The sequence below is a fragment of the Cydia pomonella genome, chromosome 3, assembly GCF_033807575.1.
Source record: "Cydia pomonella isolate Wapato2018A chromosome 3, ilCydPomo1, whole genome shotgun sequence".
NCBI classification, from domain to species: domain Eukaryota; kingdom Metazoa; phylum Arthropoda; class Insecta; order Lepidoptera; family Tortricidae; genus Cydia; species Cydia pomonella.
This window is the reverse complement of record NC_084705.1, coordinates 27,433,716-27,453,028: the sequence shown is the minus strand read 5'-3', so window position 1 is coordinate 27,453,028 and position 19,313 is coordinate 27,433,716. Positions and strand designations below refer to the sequence as shown.

The 19,313-nt window shown below is 35.5% G+C and overlaps 2 protein-coding genes across 3 annotated transcripts in view; one reads left to right on the top strand and one right to left on the bottom strand.

The window, feature by feature from the left end:
• LOC133516448 (pikachurin) overlaps positions 1-19,313 on the top strand; it is a 230,271-nt gene that overhangs the window by 27,654 nt on the left and 183,304 nt on the right. The window contains exon 2 of one of the 2 annotated variants that reach the window (XM_061849397.1): positions 16,058-16,075. The exons of the other annotated variant lie outside the window; for it this stretch is intronic. The gene's annotated coding sequence lies outside the window, so the exon portion shown is untranslated. The remainder of the gene's footprint in view (positions 1-16,057; positions 16,076-19,313) is intronic. 2 annotated transcript variants of the gene reach the window in all.
• LOC133516675 (trichohyalin-like) overlaps positions 1-19,313 on the bottom strand; it is a 99,291-nt gene that overhangs the window by 69,593 nt on the left and 10,385 nt on the right. The gene's annotated exons all lie outside the window — the stretch shown is intronic.

Sequence of the window (19,313 nt, the reverse complement as noted above, 5' to 3'; positions counted from 1 at the left end):
TACAATGGATGCCCTTTTATCATATAGAATAGAATAGAATAGAATAAAATAATTTTTATTCGTAGACACAAACAAGACACATTAAATTACATGATATAACAAAAACAACGGAAGTATAAAGTGCCACGAAATGGCCTCATCTCAGCATGTTGCTGGTGGCTTCCAGCGCTGATCTTCCGATGAGACCATCAAGTGAGAAAAATCACGAAAGGTAACAGACAAGAAGGAAAAAGACATAAAATAATATAGAGTGAACAATTGAAAAAAAAGATTATTTTTATAATATATCAAGCATCGTAAACATCTATCCGGTCCAACCATACCTTGGCAGAACATTACAGCTGCATACGCAACAAGCGCCAACGGTAGCTACACGAACTAAAATGCAATGACAGACCAGACCAATATCGAGCGTCCATTATATCAATTTACAAGATTTTTATATTATGAAAACAGCATCAGAGGAAGACGAATACTAACATAATAATACTCAAACAAGTATGGCATAACAGGAGGATATATTGTTTCAAGCTAAATAATGGGATAAAGTCACGACTCCCTTAGGCTCTATTGGTGTCTATATATTTAGTCACGAACATCTAGATGTAGATTTGGATTTCCTTGACCGTCGTAGATAATTAATTGTAATTTATTGAGAAATATAGAATTCAGAAAAATCTGAAAGGGGTCTTAATTTGAGATACAGAGGAACAAGTACTGGAAAGTTTCAAAAAGTTAGAAAATTGCTCAGGAATTTCAGGAACATTCTTAGTAAATTAAGGAAACTTCCATTTTTAAAACGGAATTTTATTTCCAGTACAAAACTATGTGAAGTTTCCGAAATTTTTCAATGTTGGCATTTTGAAATTTTGGAGACTGCAACAGTACATGTGTAATTTCCGATATGTCTGAAGAAACCATAGAGTCGGGATTACTTGCCAAGCTGGAGCGTGGCGCCGCGCCAAATTAGGTGCACGCGGCGGGTGAACCCTTTGTGGGAGGGTTCAGTGTAGATCTAATACTTAGCTCATTCAACATGTGGATATACAGGGATTCTCCCATCAAGGGGATTTAAATGCAGGGCTCGATTCTACTTGCTACACTGAGATACTTTTATCATGGGACTAACTCGGAAATCGCGAAAAACGTGAAAAAATGGCTTTTTCATACATTTTGGCTGATAAGATGTCGATGTTCTCTATGGGGAAGCCTAAATTTTTTTCGAGAGTTCAGCTCCATTTAGCGAGTAGAATGGAGCCCTGCATTTAAAGCCCCTTGGTAGGAGACATATTGTACAGAATCTATATCTAAAAAGAGCGTAAGTGAACAATGTGTAAAACGATTATAACAAAGAAATAATGACAATAATGCATAAAAAAGTATTAATAATTCACATCTCTGCAATGCATGGTCAGGTGAAGTTGGTGCTGGGAATGGCTGCTCCGTCGTCAAACCCCAACAGTTTCGCTGCAGGTTTGAATTTGTGACGTGTGCCTCGTATGCACATACTGGTGGCTCGAATTATAGCTATGCATAACCTCTTATCTACCTAACCTAGAATCTATATCTTCGTCCACGCTAGTTTACGTGTCAATCATCTGATTATGTATAAGTGCACCTTTTCGCAATGTGTGTGTAGGTACACTCTGTACAATCAGCATCAATATTAGCCAGCGAAACAATGCGCTAAAAGTATCTGCGACCCTGGAGGTGGCAGCATGATTCTATTTTTATCGCCTATCGCTATGCCCGTCACTTTCGCACGTACATTCGCATTAGAACATGACAGACATGATGACAGGCGATAATAATGCAACCGTGCTACCAGCCTAGATCACTTTTCTAAACGGAGATAAATATTTTACAGTTCGCGTTCAACTAATTGTTTTAAAAAGAGAGATATATCTTTTTCATCACACTTGCTCGAAAAAGATCTTATTTCATGCATGTGTGCTGAAGGACAAAGGCCTATTTTATTCCCGCGGGAGTTATGGATTGTGAAAAAAAAAAGCTATAACTAGGGAATTATAGTTTTTTTCTTGAATTATGTCACTTATTCATACAAACCAAGTAGCATAAATGAATTTTACTTTTAAAATACTGACGTTTATAATTTAATATTTTTGTTTATGTTTAAAATTATTTAATTTGATTAATTTAACAGCCGTTTAATTTTTTTTACATAATTTTCAATCGTAGTTGAATGCCGAATAGGTCGGTGCCTTCGTTGCCTCACCTGCCAAGAAATTACAAAATGGCGGACGAATATTGGATATCACCGTATTTAAGAATTATTTTGCTTAAAATTTAGTTTTTTCTTCGCAAGTGTGATGAAAAACATTGTGTGTAACTCCGGGGGTAAGAATATTGCAAAATCGGGTCTTTAATTCCCTCGTATCCAAAATTTCACTTAATACTTTTGACAACTAGTCTGATCCGCTACTTTTAATACTGACTTGTTGACTGTACCAAATAAATTAAAATCAATTTGCATAATTGAATTTTCATCAGAGAATTAATTATTTACAATTAAAATCGATTTAATAATAGAATTTTCATCAGAGAATTGATTAATTACAATTAAAATCGATTTAATAATATAATTTTCATTAGAGAATTAATTAATTACAATTAAAATCGATTTTCATAATTGAATTTTCATTGGAGAATAAAATTAATTACTTATACGTTCGTGTCACGGCGATAACGCCCAGATTTATCAAATCTAACCTCGTGTCTTCGTGAATGACACGATCTCTACAATATAACTAGCTGCACAGTGTGATCACTGATCAACAGTCTTACGGAGGGCGGTTTTGTAACTGACTGGCAAATCTTACATGTTTGAATTTAGAACCAGAGGGCCTACCGCGAACCACTTTCGACGTATTGCCTCTCTGCCGCACTTGTAAATTCGTATGTAAGACTGACGGGGTGCATGGATATGATCTGTCAGCTAAGTCAGCTACAGTAACATTTCTGCTTGCGCCATTACATGTACCAGCAAAATGCACGCGCCAATGATAACGGCTTCCAGGTTTTATACACAAACTAACATCCGGACCTTTCTCGTATCACGCAAACTCACAATTGTTTTAATTGATGTAATACTTTGCTCTGATCCGTGATTTTAGACAAAGAAAGCTTCTAACTATAGTTGAAAACATTTACCAAAATGACTGTCCATAATATCAAGCCTATTATTAATGTCTTCGTTTCTAGAGACAAGACTACAATATTTGTATAATAATTAGTGTGAGAATTACAACAAATCATAACTCCGTTACCTACATACATGTATGTTGGGTAGTCCATCAGTTATATTATTCATAAACAAATACCCGGTTCCCGAGAGAAGGGACAACTGCTATATAGTAAAGACTATTACATTTCACTTTACTAAACTCATATCTATTGGTCTAAGGAATACATAGTAAATAGGGTTAAAAAACTATCACATTTATTTCAGTACGAATATTAAGATACTTGCGCCTAAGATGGCCCATCGTTATAGTTATTTTTAATTTTTAATATGTACGTACAGTTTTTTTCTATGGCACTAAGCGATCATGAACGCAAAATTTGAACGAATTAGGGTCAGAACAAGCTAAGTTGGCAGCGATTTTGATAGCCCAGACGGTGCAAGTCAAACTTCTATGAAATTATGACGTTTACTTAACACTTGCCTAGGGATTGCAAACCGGATTGATTTTCAATCCGGCCGGATCCGGCCGGATTTTGGCCATGACCCGGCCGGGTCCGGCCGGACCGGATCCGGTTTGGTATAGGGATATCAAAATTAATTAAATGACATATTTTTCTAGTTTTTTGCATAATACGTATTCCTAAATCTATAATTTGAAGTTAATAAATAACTTCTTAACAATAAAATAACCCTTAGTAGTAAAAAGTGTGACCTTGTCAATATCACTTAAAAACCCAAATATGAAATCGGTCATTTATTATATATAACCATTCACAAGTGCTCAAATTTTCGTTTACAATTATAAATTTGATCAGTTTCCAAAGCCCGGTAATGGGATGTGGGGTGGGAATTGGAACTCCTTGAAATGACAAGTTTTTGTAACTGTTCATTGATTGAATTCTTTGTAACGTTGACATCCATTCTAGTATGAAAATAAGATATTTTACTATTAACCAAAATGATATTAAATTTTCCCTCATTTTTTGCCCAAGAAAGTAGTAGTCTGTATGATTTAAAAAAAATACCTTTTTTTTATTTACAGAAAAGTATATTGGTCAAATTATAGGGAATGGAACACGACACGACGATCTCATGCGAAAAATAATAGAGTGTAGGATTGAAATCCATCGCGAAAAGGGACTCCTTAAGAAAAGTACATGGATCAAATAAAGAATTGGCTGGACGTAGAGTATTAAGGAAATTGCATAAGATTAGATGAAATTATAAATACAAAAGATTCTCTCTCAAATTTGAATAGAAAATAAACAATATTTTATCATATGTATATATATATATATATATAAAATCGAAGTAAACTAAAGATTATCAATGTTATCATTTCATTTCATACATTCATGACCGACCGGTTTGGCCTAGTGGGTAGTGACCCTGCCTACGAAGCTGATGGTCCCGGGTTCAAATCCTGGTAAGGGCATTTATTCGTGTGATGAGCATGGATATTTGTTCCTGAGTCATGGGTGTTTTCTATGTATTTAAGTATTTATAAATATGTATATATTATATATATCGTTGTCTAAGTACCCTCAACACAAGCCTTATTGAGCTTACTGTGGGACTTGGTCAATTTGTATAATAATGTCCTATATTTTATTGATTATTTATTTTTATTATTTATTCATTTTCAATACAAACTTACAATCTTATATTCATTCACACGTGACACATATTGATTAGCCCAGCTCTAGTCGGTTGAGTACCGCCGACTTAATCCTGCTCATTTGTTTACTTTTAATCTCCTAACACAACATTATGACACTCTTTTCTTCTCTTTAGCAAAAATTACAAATGCCTTCCATGGCATCTCCATCGTTTAATTTTTCCTTCTATTACAGTATTTATGTAATCGTCGTATCGTGCCACCAACATGAAAGGCAACTTCTGTTCCCAGTCATCGTCATAATAAATATATTTTTATTTAACTAAATTTAAACTTTTTCATTCGTTTTATGCTCTGTTCAAGTTCATACCTCTCATCCGTCGCCTTTTCCTCATCTAAACCGCACAGTGCGTGCTGTATTTAGGCGTTTTTTTTATTTGACCGGATCCGGTCCGGATCCGGTGATTTTTACCGGATCCGGTAGCTCCTGAAAAGTGCCGGATCCGGCCGGATTACCGGATCCGCCGGACCGGATTGCAATCCCTACACTTGCCCCGTCTGGGCTATCAAAGTCGATGTCAACTTAGCTTGGTCTGACTTTACCTACACACGTATAAAGGATGAAATTTTGAAATGTGATCTTAGGCACCAGTACAGTCAGCCAAGAAAGAGGTTTACCACTTTTCGACTCTATTTGTCAAGTAATAGAGTCGAAAAGTGGTAAACCACTGTCTTGGCTGACTGTACTTGAATGAGTAGTAGTTATTCCGACGAATCGAGGAGGTCCTCAATCCTATTTTTAAGTCGGTTAGAAACTCATTAAATGGTTTGACTGTTGTTGAAGTTTGCTAAATATAAATTAAAAAAGTAATTGTATTAAAATTTCATTTATGCAAAAAAAAACTATTGGATTTTATATTTATTTTTTTATTAAATTAAAATAGAAATTTTTTTTACTAATGAGTAAGCAATACGCAACAAAAAAATTATAATGACTTTTAAAAAATGGACAAGACTTTTGGTCATAATTAAACTGTAATAATAGCTATTGCAATGACAAGTCTTATTTCTGCACATGCTACACCAAGGCTAAAGAATAGCAGCGTGATAAAAATCAATATAAATCCCAACATACATAGCCACTACAAATATCACCCCAAAATGTGTTGAACAAGTACTTGAATTGAAGGGCTGAAATATCCGCGTCGGTGCGTCTTTCATCCCTCGCGAGCCGTCCCCTGCGGACGGATTGTAGGGATGCGAGTAGGGTCGGTTAAGGTTAAGACTGGAGTCCTTTATTGGAAACTTACGCCATCCACGGTTGGCCACTAGCTCGGGGTTAACCGGTTAAACCCAGAGTTACCAGAACAATGTAACCCTGTGTTAACGATTAACTCCGAGTTAGTTAAATAAACAATTAAAATAAAATAAAATTCATTTATTTCGGAAAATAAGAAATCCCTATAACACATAATATACAACTTAACTAAATAACATTAATTAAAATTAAAACCCTGCTATTCCTGCTAACCCTGGATGGTGCAAGTGACCATAGTCTTCTAAAAAAAATCTGTTTATTTTAATTCAAGGGTAGAAGGTATGTAATTTAAACCTCTGTTACAATCTCTAAGTTTGGAAATTATCTTATCTCAGCTAGGCCTTAATTATATATTATATTCTTTTAGACGTGCTTACATATTATTTTAATATTCGTTTTTATTAATCAGTACTGTTATATATGTTTCCTGTTTAAAAACTCGACTCAGCTCTTCAGACTGTAATAATTAAGAAATAACTTGACTTCTTTTTAACATATTAACCGAGTCCCTTTTAAGTACTTGAGTCCTTTTCAGAGAACTTTCAATTTTTGTTTCAGAAAATTCCAAACATTGGCTTCACATAAAATTCATAAGTTAGGTACTTACGCAAACCATACAATAACGTCTATTTTCTAACTGTTAATCTAGATAAAAACCACAAAAGTTGAGTATTTACTTATGAAAATACTTGTCTTTACAAACGACTTGACTAAAAGAAAGAAAGCAGGGTCATGTAAAAAAAAGTCACGTAAGTCCAGGTTTTCAAATATACATTCAAAAGACTCAAGTTCCTAGTAGGAACTTTCTACCAACACTAGATGAGAGCCTGCCTGTTGTAAAATTACAATGAGATTGTTAGTGTTGTGATGTTTTCATAAGTAACAAGCTTGGAAGTGTTTCCCATCATCGTCATCATTTAAGACGATTGCTCTTGTCGGTGGAGGAGACACCAGCAGCGGTATCATGGTCGCAAATTTAATCACTTGTCGTCGCACTTACATACTTGTTAGAACGTGACAGGCACGGCAACAAATGATAAAGAGCCGACCATCTTAACCCCACAGCTTTCGCGGTCGGCGGCCAAGTTCTTTAGGTTTAGGTAGGTAGGTAAGACAAGACATTTCTCTCTCTAGCTCTAAATATCTCTCCTAACCTGATAAATAAAAAATTAAATAAACTGTAAAAAAAAAGACTTCAAAAGGATAGAATAAATCACACTATCGACCCATATGCCGACCCTGGTGCGGTTCGATAGGAAAGAAAGAAAGCTGTCATTCATTAGTTGTTTGGGGGTATTATTGACCGGTTGTAACATTTGGCTTGGCGACGATTAAAAACATATCAGCTGCTGGCACTGCTGGCCCATATATAAGGAAGAAGGATTGGGGATTTTATTTTATTCACCTACCATCGCTTTAACAACAATATTATTACTTATTTACTTACTTCACTGGCTGAGTGACCCAAACAAGGTCTTGGCCTCTGACACAAGAGAGCGCCACTCTGCCCTGTCCTGCGCCACTTCACGCCAGTTGGGTATTCCGGGGGCGGACAGGTCTTTTAGGGCTTCGTCACTCCAGCGGAATCTGGGACTCCCAGACGGACGTTTTCCACCCGGGTGGGGTTATACGCTCTTCACACAGCCTCCTCCTCTCCCATCCTCTTCAGGTGACCAAGCCAGCGGAGTCGTGTGGCTTTGATCTTGCCAATTATATTAGGCACCGCAACCAGCTCCTATAGCTCCCTTTTCTTATTACGCCTCCAAGTTCCATCTTCATATCTGATAGGCCCCAGAATCTTCTGCCAGATTTTCCTCTCCGCCACAGTTTGCTCTCTTCTTTCTGCGCCAGAGTCCAAGCTTCACACCCATAAATCAAATTTGACCTAATTACAGTAATTACAGTCTTGTAGGCAGGAATCTTGGTTGGTCTACTGATCAGCTTGGACACTAAAACTCGATGGACATTATAATAAATAAATAAAAAACATTTATATACAATTGTATTCCATGGCTGAAAGATGTCTCTTCACTAGTGCGTCAGGCACATACCTGCCTCTTTGTTTAAAAACCAGCCCCGGAACACTATCCCATTCGTACATTTGTGTAGGTAAAAGCTTGCGAAGATTTCCAAACTCTACGGATCGCCTTAAGGGTTTTCGATTACATCAAGTCAAAATAAACCTTATGGTGATGAAACTAAAGCTTAGTTTTGCTTGTCACTTGAGCATTCTAAAGATATTCGTTTTAGAGGGTTTGTAATATTTGGTTGGACTCGGTTTATTTCGTAGCATTTCTCTAACGTATACGTGCCTCGTAGACGTGCTACGCCGTGTATAGCTCGCTACAAAAGCTGTACCGATCGAATTTCTGAAACACAAAAGTATTCCGAAGATTTAAACTATACTATCGGCCCGATTCGAATTATAAGATACGTCAAATATTAGGTCTAGATACGATATGGATCGAATATGTCAGTGTCAAAAGTGACACGTCAAACAAAACCGACAATTTTGACAATGGCTTAATCGATCCATATCGTATCTAGACCTAATATTTGACGTATCTTCGAGTTCGAATCGAACCGTATGTACGCTTTTAAACTGAACCTTATGGCTGAAAACTGTGACAGTCCATACTTAACGCAGGAACAAATATCCTTGTTCATCATACAATTTAATGCCTTTAACGCGGGATTCGAACCCAGGATCAGCAACTCTATAGGGAGCTATTCTTTCTACTGTATCATCGGCCGTAAAAGTGCATGGCGACTGTATCAATGAATTCATTCATAATTTCTCCATGAAATTTCGCAGCTCACTGTACATTATTTATTGGAATACTACCTTTTAAAAGAAGAAAGTAGACGAAAAACACCGTAAATATGTTAGGTAAAATTTGGCTAAGGTGAAAAAATAGAGAAATGAACATAGAAAGTAAAGATTCCTTAGAAAAAAATGATGATATTTCGGCACGTATCTGCCATGCCTCTTAAGACTGTTACATTTACCCGTTACTCTTAAACGTGTTTTTTGTTTAGAGAAAGCTAAGGCGGTATTCATATTGGATAAGATTTTCTTTAGGTATATTTATCTACCTTAAGTAAATTAAGTTTTAATAATAGTTGATTATATAATTTCCTTGATATGTTTTCGTGCGAGCTGTGCCCAACTAGCAAAAACACGCTTAGAATAGTCTCAAGACTACAATTTTTTCGCTCTTATATTGATCTTATATCATCGTATAAGCCCGGATTTGGGCACAAATTATAAGCGTATTTATTTTGATATCGTTCTAATATCAGTCTAATTGAATGCTGCTTGCATTTACAGTAATCTTTCCAAAACTTATTTAAGCTACCTTAGGCTAATATCGCTTTTACGTAAGTATCTTGTAAGCCTACATAGGCTTATATTGGTCCAACGTTAGAATCTTATGAGCCTAAATAAGCTTATTTAGATTTTTTGTAAGGTCACACAGAGAGTTGAAACATTCTATTTGTGAAGTATAAGTGTACGAGTGAAAATAAATGCAGCAGCGTGACATAAATATGTTAGTGTAAGTATTTATCTAACTGTTTATGAATTATGTTTAAATATAATAACGTGCTCGTTATCATCGTGTGTGTTTATGTTTTACGGTATGTAATCACGTGGGAAAATATTATTTACTGTAAAGTAGACCCTGTTTTCCACTTCAAACTTCATGCGCCTGATCAAATATGGTATTTGTATCCGTTTATAATTATTTTATTTCTTTATTTGTACTGGTAGTCAGCCATAGCTGTAGGTGTATTTTTAAAGCGCACTATTAGACTATTATAAGATTATTTACACTAAATTCTGCATTCAGAATACAAATGATATGGCCATGTTGAATTAATTAGGGTTCCTTGGTTTACTTACTAAAACCCTAAATACATTTGTTTATCCTTACTAGATCACTTGACACATACTAATAAACTAAATGTTTTTTTTATTTAAGTGACAAGATTGGTGATGCAAAATGGTTGTATTTATGGATATAGACCATTACTTGATGAAGAAAGACTTCCGCATGTTAAAACAATTAACATGGCCTTGGGAAGAAACACAATATACAAGTCTTGTTATTAAGCTACTATGCCAATACATTCCAGGAGACAACTCATTAATTTGCACAATCTCTTTGTTTGTGTTAAGCAGTGTCCTTGCGTCCTTTGGTAGAACATTATTTAGTCTTCTGTTTAAAATAATTAGCAATCCATTTACTGCTGCATGAGGGATATTAAATTTTAACGCCCATTTTTGTAATTCACTTTTTAAGGCAAAATCTTTCTCATAATCTGTTTCGTCATCGGTCGAAGATTCTTTTTCACTAAAATCATTAATTTCACATACTGAAACATTGTCCTCAACCTCTACATCTTTCATGCAAGCAGAACCTACAGAACCCTCACTAATATTTTCACCAACACTACCTTGTCTTGGCAGGAGCTGTATATGTATTTGATTTACTTATGATTTTTTTGTACTTCTGAATTTTCTGCCGATAACCATCACTTCTCGAACGTTTTTTCCAGTTGTCGTAATCCATACCTATTTAAAATTACACTCTTACTTTAAATTACAAAAAAAAATAATTAAATAATTAAATATCATACTTACAAGTGTTCCCAAAATCGATTTAAGATCAAAGGATCTTATATTGATCTTGTCTTTTGTGATATAAGTATCTTTATCCTATATCACTCTAATATCTTACTAAAGTGCTGCTGTTGATCTTATTATGCTTGTTTATAGCTTTAATTAAGATCAGAAAAGTACGTACTTACAGTGTTCTTTTGCTATGTTGACATTAGTCAAGTTCAATGAGACTTCGTAAATGTTATTGTAGGACCAAGAGGCTTATAATAGTATAATACTATGTTGATATTAGTCTTACATTCTTACAATAGCATATATAAAGTCTAATATAAAATCAAATGAACTTAGAGAAAGGGGATATAAGACCAGGCACTCTCAAGTTCAATAAGACTTCGTAAATGTTATTGTAGGACCAAGAGGCTTATAATAGTATTATACTATGTTGATATTAGTCTTACATTCTTACAATAGCATTTATAAAGTCTAATATAAAATCAAATGAACTTAGAGAAAGGGGATATAAGACTAGGTACTCTCAAGTTCAATGAGACTTCGTAAATGTTATTGTAGGACCAAGAGGCTTATAATAGTATTATACTATGTTGATATTAGTCTTACATTCTTACAATAGCATTTATAAAGTCTAATATAAAATCAAATGTACTTAGAGAAAGGGGATATAAGACCAGGCACTCTCAAGTTCAATGAGACTTCGTAAATGTTCTTGTAAGAGCAAGAGGTTTATAATAGTATTATAAAATGCTCTTATATACATATATAAGACTAGGTAATAAGACTGACCTTACTAAAGCCGGTACTAGCTTGTCTAAGACTAATATAAGAGTGATGATATGTTCCAAAACAATAATAAGAGCTCTATAAGCTCATCAGTTTTATAAAGTGCGCAACCTGAGACTCTTTTGCTAGTTGGGTGGTCACCTATATAAGTGTCTAAGCATCTGTTAATGTTCTACTTCCTAATGTAAATAATTGTGTAGATGTATTATCCGTTGGTGGGTAATTCCACGAGACTGTAACGTCACTTACCAATCCTTTCGTGTATTCCTACATTAATTAAGCAAATTTAAGTATCCAGATATCTACCTGCAGTAGGCCTACGCCAGACGTACAGACACTTAAACTTGCTTAATTAATGTAAGATTACACGAAAGAATTGGTAACTGACGTTACAGTCTCGTGGCATTACCTGGTGATCTTTAAAAAAAAGATACGCACGCCGCTCCAGTGTGAGAGCGGATATGGCTATATATCCACATCAGTGTGATAACCGCGTGATTCAGAGTTGCCACGCTAAATTCCGACCACGGAGCGATGTTCGCGTAGTAAATTCTTGTGGTGACCTCTAATTAAACTAGAGCTCGAGCTTTGTACGTTTCATTCTTCAATTAATACATTGCATGTTTGTACAGACGGTTTAATGAAAATATTAAGTTTGTTGGATATATTTGGAAACTCAATGCTGTTGTTGGTCCTAGCGGGCACCCTAGAGATGCATAAGGCCACTACAATATCCTTCCACGCCTTTTTATCTTGAGCAAGCGTCTTGGCTTTGGCGTCTTGATCTTGGAAACTAACATTTTAGGCAAAATTGTTGTTTGACACGAACTGTTTCAAAAACAATATCTGTCTACCTACTTATTACACCCAAATGTTACTAAGTACAATACTAATATGAAATAATTAAATTATGGAGAGTTTAGGCTCTCCCTATGTTGTCATTTGTTGATAATTATTCTTTTTATTTTCTAAGTCTGGGTACGATAACAAAGATTTTTTGAAGCGCATAAATAGTAAATTGTTAACCAAGGGATGAAAGGCACTCATTTCTGTCGAGGTAGTTTGCCAATAGTCTAGAGGCTGAAATAATGCATTTCACCCGCGTTATACACTCTAATTTTCATTTCGAATACGAGGAAAGTAAAATACATGTGTTTTTTAAAACATGACTAAGTCTAAACTTTTGTATTCTTTCTTGATAGTACTTTCAATTCACAATTTAGGTCAAAGTATCGTTATTTATTATTTATGGAATGGGGAGTTTAATATTAGAATGGAAATTTTACAACAGATCCATTAAAAAGCAAAAACAAAGTTGTTGTAAAAAAGTGAAAAAAAAACTGCACACCTCACAGAACAACAACGACCAATTTCAGAGCAGGAGAAATGAAAAAGTATTTGTAAAACTTTAAACGTTTAATTTGCATGCTGAATCAAATGGATTTATTTGAGTAAGCATGTCTTACGTGGATGCCTTATATATAGAAACAAGTGAATACCTTTTCTCATATGTTAACATTACAAAAGCAGAAACAAATCGCTATCTGCATCCAAACAAGGTTTATTTATATAATTTTAGAAACCCCAAAGTTAACGTAGAGTGCTCCATATTTGTACACTTCATTGTATCGCTATTTGTAGCAAGTCCCGCGGGACATCCGTCAACATTGCGTCATGATTCAATATCGACGCCAACGTCCCTAACAAGCCATCTGACACCACAAATAGAGCGAAATACACTGAAAAGGAATGGAAATGGGAATTTTGGGAATAGATCTATACAAAGTGTTAACAAAAATCTTAGCTCGCTTAGTTTAGGTACTGTTATGCATAATTCAAACGGTTTTTTAGGGAGGGAGTGAATACCTTTCCTAAGCTGTCAATGTCAGTAAAGGAGAAACAATTCTTAAGAAATCGAACGAGAAATGGGAATTAGTTAAGAAATAAGTATAAAGTGAACTTGATTATATAATGCTATCCGTGCGGTTGTTATCTAACTTTAGCCATTAATGTATATCAGCTGAAATCCCCTTAATATTAGTACAAAAATTAAACAACAACGAAGCCGAGCTCCAACAACCTAAATAAAACCTTGAAACCTAATAAATAAACCTTGCCAAAGCAACAGTTCTGTCCTCATCCACTGCTTACTTACGATCTTGACCATATCCTCAGTTCTCGTTGATAGTACCTTCTTATTTTTATTTATACCTCTTCATCATTAAATATCATGGACATTACCAGGGACAAAGAGTGCCACCGTATATGTATATATGTAGCTACGTTATATAGCAATGTCTTGTACCCCAACCAATGCCACTTGGAAACTCTGAGATGATATCGACCTTGGTTCTCTTGAAGGCAAGTTCAATCCACTGTCTACTCTACTACATTAAATAATGCCTTCCTATGAGGGCCAGTATATTAGAACATAATAATGTATATCAATTTCTTGGTATGCACACTATATTTGTGACATCACAAGCTGTCAAAAACAATGAGAAGCCGTCAGGAACCCGGTAGACATTATTTTTCCAACTAAGAGTGATATATCGTTCGTTTCCACTGACAATTTGCGGCACAATTCAGGAAGCGCCCAGTTTAAAGCTTTTCCGAATGGCGAGTGATCCGTCACTGCCCGCCATTTTGACCGCGCATTCCCAATGCTCTTGCGTAACTTGCGATAGTGATCTTGAAAACGTAGATCACATACTACACGGTTTGCAACCAGGATTTGCTCCAAGGTCACCCAGAGCTATAATACAATTTGGTTGCCACAACCACCTACCGGATCGGAAAAATAACTGCCAAAATCAGAAACTTCGTTGCCAATCGTGTGGCTGGCTGGCTGGCTTAGCGGTTTTAAGGCTTAACCAGCAATTGTGATTAAAACGGCTACCACGAGTAGGCATTTGACATACGTTAGCGACTGCATGAACTCGATCGCATTCCCTCTCTGTAGCACCAATTCATCAGTGCGAGCGAGATGGGCTGCGATCGAGCTTACGCAGTCGCTATCGTTTACTGAAAAATGTCAACTTGTTATGACTACTTGTAAATCTTAGTCCTAACGAACTTGGTGTCCGTTTTACGTGTTGCATTGGAAGAAGATTGTCTAAACTCTAAGGAACAAATACCTATTATATAAGTTTGTACCTACACATGTAAAACCAAAATGGTGACCAAAAGCGGCAGTCTGCACAATTTCATTTAATGCACTATTTATTTTTACTACCTACTTATTTTTATTTCAATTTATAGGTTTCTTTAGAAATATAATACAAATAACTTTGTTTTGCTTGAAATATGGACCAAAGATGGTCAGTTAATAATAAATAGCACATATTTCACCAACATCTGGAATGCAAAAAATATCATAACTTACAACTAAAACAAAGTTTTTTGAACAATCATAGGCAAGGCCTATATTATATGTAATATTATACGTATTATCTACCTCAGTCAAAAGATGACATTACTCAATGGAATATAAAGCTTTTTGTACAAGCCATGCTTTTAGTTTTCCTTTAAACATATTTAAAGGGAACTGTATCCCCGCATTCTATGTGATTTATCTTTTATTGCTTGATTTTTCTTCACTAACCCATTTGAATTTAACAATGTGTAACAAAACTGTTAATTTAGTTTATATTATACTGGTTTGGCTAATCGTTTATCTCGCCTACCTTCAGCTAGCGTTAGGATTACATCTCTGGCCAAATAAATCCCACAGCAGACAGTTTCATTGCCGGCTCTAGTACGGGGTCATACTGAAATACGTCCCGATTGCAGCCGGGTAAAACTATTCTCACTAAAACATTGGGCAATCTACGCGGTACCATTGTGCTGGGTTCCATTGTTCAATCATGTTGAAATGTATGTTTATGAAAGTTATGCCTTGAGCTCTAAACTCGCACAATTTTATATTAAATTGTAATTGAGTAGAGTGGGGCTATTCCCGAAAATATATCTACGGAGCTATGGGGCTTTTTGGAACGATGGGAATAAACAACCGAACATTGTTGCGTTTTGTAATTAAATTGCTGCTGCTTCACTTGCCTGTTTCTCATTGCCACCGACGCAGGATAAAAAAATTAATAGAACTTTGCAAGGCCTAAGGGCCAACACATACCCACGATACGTATACGTTGGCCCCGCGATCAAACGCCGTAACGTTGCTCGACGCCGCAACGTGAGAGGACGTCGTATCGTGGGTATGTATGTTGGCCCCGCGATACAACGCCGTAATGTTGCACGACGCCGCAACGTGAGACGACGTCGTATCGTGGGTATGTGTTGGCCCTAAGGCCTTACTGCGCGAGGGCAAATATCGTACACTGAAGCACGCTTAAGACGTTTGCATTGACTCCCTGAAATTATCTATGTTCTTCTTATGTTTTGTTCTAAATTAATCATAATTTATATATTTTTTAGTTTTTCATTTTTTTTCTTTGTTTTATTACTTTGAATTAACAATCATCGTCTTTTTTTCAGGTACCATCAGCTGTCAAGGTACATTCTAGTCATCACTAGATTTGTAAGTTGAATAGATGTAAAAATAAAAGCCACCTTACAAATGTACAAGTCGCCGTTAACTTGAAATATGACATTATGGACTTCGGTAGCATGCAATTATTACAAAATATTTTATATGTACCTAAGGAGGTAACGTAGCGTAACGGAGGTGGCTTTGCCGGCGTGGAATTCTATCGGTACGTTTCATTTTCTGTTCCATACGCCGGAATGTGAATTTCCAAACAAAGAAACCTAAATATGTCCGAAATCAATATTTATCAAGTAGGTATATTTTTTTTCGTAAAAATATAACAGGCAGAAAAATAGGGCATGATAAGTACGTAGTAGTTTAAGCATTTATAATTTGAGGCTCGATTTTGAAGTTTAATCTCGTTAAAATGTCCATACGATGTTTGAAGAGGGCAAGAAAGGAAAACCGATATATTTTACGATACGCTATCTGCAATTAGCTTTCCCGTTATCGCCATTAAATTGTTATTTTATTCCGAAATCTGGTACGTTCACTCCGTCCCTTTTTAATTCGCCTATAAGACAATAAGCGACAGAGACGGAGATTGTCTTGAATCTAAATAGGAAATGCCCGGCGTTTTCCTTAACTAAAATTACGATCAACAAAAACAAGGTACGGGTTGATTAAGTCGGAGAGTTAATACAAAAATACGCCTCGTGACTTTCGAATTTCGAACGCCATGACTGGCGAGTTCAATTTTCAATCTGCTTTGTCCGGATGGAGGCAATTTGGCCCTTGACACGTGGCTTTGTTGTTTCGAAGAATTTTCATCTACTCGTAGGTATGTTATATTAGAGACAATACTCGTACGGGAATGGACACTGCTGAAGGAATATTAGCCTGGATCCTTAATCCTGGCATGCACTATGTTCGCGGGTAATCTTTTTAGATGTTGAATTCCATCCATGCAATATCAAAATGTGCATGTATCCTATTTTAAAAATACCTACATGATCATTCTCTCAATAAAAAGTAGGTAAAGTACACTAATACTCTAACACAGCCATTTTGTCGGTAAAAAGGCGGCAAATTTAAAAAATGTAGGCGCGAAGGGTCGAATTTCCATAGGATATTTGAATTTTGCGCCTTTTTCTACTGACAAGTTGGGTGTGATTAAGTATATACGGTGTTTTTTTTAGTCCATTAATTTCAAGAGTGCATTTCTAAGCTTAAATTAAGTAACTTTTAAATTAATCAATGAACTAATTTTATCTGATAAGGCCCCTAAGAATGAGTACACTTGCCTTAGGGTCTGTTTACATATTGATTAGTGTTTAGTATGAGTTTATGCATTAGGGTACTAAAAAGTACTATCTCGCACGATCGATATTCGAAATGTCATTGATAAGTCATAGTTTTCACTTGTTTGGTGGATTTAAATATAATGTCCGTGTTACAACAACGCTATTACCTTACCTACGTTCCTAACATAGCCATGCCCGAAGTTAACGGAGTTTAAAAAAACACCATGTATCATATTTTTTCATACATTTTTTTATTCCGAAAAAGCTTGATAATTATTTTTTACAACTAAAAACTGTTATATACAAATAAGGAAAACAGCATTTTCACATTACAAAGTTAAAATCTGACTGAAACATATCATATTTCATGCATAATTACATGAAACCTCGTCCCAAAACTACAGACAAAACCACTACACAATTACCATATTCCACATAATAATAATAAATATGTTTTGCAGCAGAATTTGTACCATGTTTTCGTGTGAAATACTGCCTCGAATATGCTTATTTGTGTTAAGGGAATATGTTTCACGGAGGTTCTACGAAGATAGACTGTTTTAGATGGAAGAATAGTGTTGGACGGCACATAAAATGTAAATGAGTGTTTTGGCGAGGGCGCTGGTATAAAGTTTAAGAACGGAGCTTTGTTTCATTTAATTGTTCTGGGTGGTGCAGTGGATTTAGAACCCTAAAAACTAGTTGTACAGTCAAAGAATTTAATTTCCTACCCATTTCGTACCTTGTCACAGTGACAATAGTATGAGGTCTCTAGCGAGTTTCATGTTGTTTGTCACTGTGACAAGGTACGAAATGGGTAGGAAATTAAATTCCTTGACCGTACAAAGGGCGATACATCCTTAAATACCGACCGCCATTAAAATATTCTTACAGTCTTCTTAATATAGGCACTGTATCTAGTATCAAAATTTTAAAGAAGGATTATTGTCAAGTAAATAATGTACATAAAACAGTATAGTAGCGATTTTTATTTGGCACCTAACAAAAGTTGTATTACTTTAGGAAAATAAAGTCATAATAATAAGTCTATTAAAGAATAAAAATTCAATTCACGATCTATTATTACATTATCAGAGCAGCAGAACATACAATTTCCTGCATATTTTCAATATATTATGCCTTTCAAAACCTGCCTTCGCCATCGGTTGATAAACCATTCATAAAACGCTGCAAATGTTTTTCTAACATAATAAAATTTGAAGCGACATTGTCATAACATGGGACAATAGACAATTTTTTCAGGCTATTGACTCGTGTATCGAAAAAAAAACTTTTACGGACACAATGAAACGAGTTTCGTGGGACCAATATTTACGATTCGGATCAATTACAATTGAACAGATTATATGGGTGGGCGGAGTTGTTAGCGGTGACAACAATGTAACTTTATTCGTGAAACGTGACGACCGGTTTGGCCTAGTGGGTAGTGACCCTGCCTATGAAGCCGATGGTCCTGGGTTCGGGTATTTATTTGTTTGGTGAACACAGATATTTGTTCCTGAGTCATTGGTGTTTTCTATGTATATAAGTATGTATTTGTCTATAGGTACAAGTATGTAGCCTAGTACCCATAAAGCTTTTCTTAGTTTGAGGCTGTATTGATCTGATGTGTAAGATGTGCCCTAATATATTTATTTAATTATTTATTAGTCTTTAATCACAATGTCAAAATATTATATGTATGAGGAAGATGGCGCTGCTATTAATATACCCAATGGAACAAAAAAATCTCTACCACTTGGGCATTTATTTCCCTAAATGGTAAATATTACGTAATCTATTTTATTTTATAAGATATAGATGCAGAACAGAAATGTCAACCAGTGGTATAAAGTGTACGTTAAGACATATTTGCACATTTATTGTGCAAAACACCTCGGAAAATTCCACCTTCGACTTGATGATAATGACGGCGTCCATTTCCCCGAACATTCCAGCA